The following is a 1,782-nucleotide window of genomic DNA, read 5'->3' as shown; positions in this document are numbered from 1 at the left end:
CGACCCTGAACAGGGTTTCCGAGGCTGTAAATCTTTATGGGAGCAGAAAGCCTCATCTTTCTCCCATGGAGCAGCTGGTAGTTTCGAACTGCTGACCTTAGGCTGCAGCTATTTCTAGGACTCAATAATTCTATGCAACTGGTCCCAGCTTTTAATGTGTCTGAGAATATTTCAGGCATTTGTAATCTACTGATTTCCTCCAAAAACATTAATTCTTACACGTTGCCAAACTGCAAGTAGAGGAGGTTATTACTAAGGTCAGTGGTGACAGGCAGGACAGTAAGTGGCGGAGGGGGAGGATGGGCGGCATCAGCAACATTCATCCACTCCCTAATAATTTAGTGTCTTCTTTTTTTTTTCTTTTCAATTACTTACTTAACAACTTGGTATCTAGTTAACTTCTCTATGTTAAATTATCTCTTTATATTATAATACTGTGTTATTTAGGAGGCAATAGGGAGGAACTGTGGAAAAAAACAATGGTGAATAGTGGCAGGAACTTTTAAGGAGACATTTTACACAATATTAGTGCCAAAGCTATCCTATGTGTAAACTATTTTTTAGACTGCTGAGAATCTTAAAACTCCCATTTGTGAGTGGGATCTGCAATCTGGGGCTTTGTGGGGTTTTCTACAACCTACAGATTATTAACAATCATTTAAGACCAGGCAAATGGGTTGTTTTACCCCTCTATCATTTGATGAAGGAACTTTGGTTTTCATTGATTTGTTTTTTAAAAAAAGAAAAGAAAAGAAAAAAATCCGTGGAGGGTATTTTTATTGTTCCTGTTTCAGGGAAGATAAAATGAGTGACACTTAGACATCAAGCCACAAGAAGGCAAGGACAATGGAAGGAAAGGAGTCCAGATGGAGTGTTGTATGAACACTTGAAGGTTTTTATGAATGGCTTTGTGACAGGAGTGCTTGAATACAAACTGGGCTGTTCTGACTGAAGGACCTGCCTGTTTATTTTCTCAGATATTGCCAGACTTTTTTTTTTTTTCCCTATCTCACTTACCTTCCTGGATGACTATGCTCTTAAATGATTTACTTCTGAATGACTTGTCTGTGTTTCCTCCCTTATGTGAGAACAGAAAAGAAGAGTGACAGATAGTGTGACTTGCTACTTTGTACTTTGCAGAAAATACAGAGAAACAGAGGGTCCTGTGATCATCAGAAAATATATTTTGGAGGGGTGAGTAGAAGATCAGGAGGAATGATGTCCATGTTTCTTTCCATGGAACCTAACCACTTTTCCCTAGGAAACAGATTCACACTCTGACAAGAGATCTTCTCTGATTTCGAAAGAAGGCATTAAAGGTGAGCATTTTCTTTTCTTTTTTCTTCCTCTTAGATTCCCATAAAAGATATTACCAAACTGGACACAATCGTTTTCAAAGTTTACAAAGAGGATAAAATGGGTGGAGTTGGTAGGTTACTAGAAAGGTGTATATTATTTTATTTCTCTCGTTTTAGAGGTTTTTTTTTTCTCCTATGATATTCAAAAAAATTTTTAATGGTACTCAGTACCTTGAATTGTAGTTGAAAGGTAACTGTGGTTTGGTGGAACAATTGAGGACAAGAAAACTAGAGGAAAAAGGGAAAGTGGGAATGTGTCTCAGATCTGCTTCTTATAATATGAGCAATATTTGACAAATTACTTAGCTTCTCTTTTTCTATCTGTAAGGGAGGTCTAATAATACTATATTTCAAGCTGGTTGTGAGGATTGAATGAATCAATTATAGAAATTCCTCTGACCCCTTGTTGTTGTGGTTAGGTGCT

Source organism: Chrysochloris asiatica, unplaced genomic scaffold, assembly GCF_000296735.1.
Source record: "Chrysochloris asiatica unplaced genomic scaffold, ChrAsi1.0 scaffold00004, whole genome shotgun sequence".
NCBI classification, from domain to species: Eukaryota; Metazoa; Chordata; class Mammalia; order Afrosoricida; family Chrysochloridae; genus Chrysochloris; species Chrysochloris asiatica.
This window is presented reverse-complemented; position numbering follows the sequence as displayed.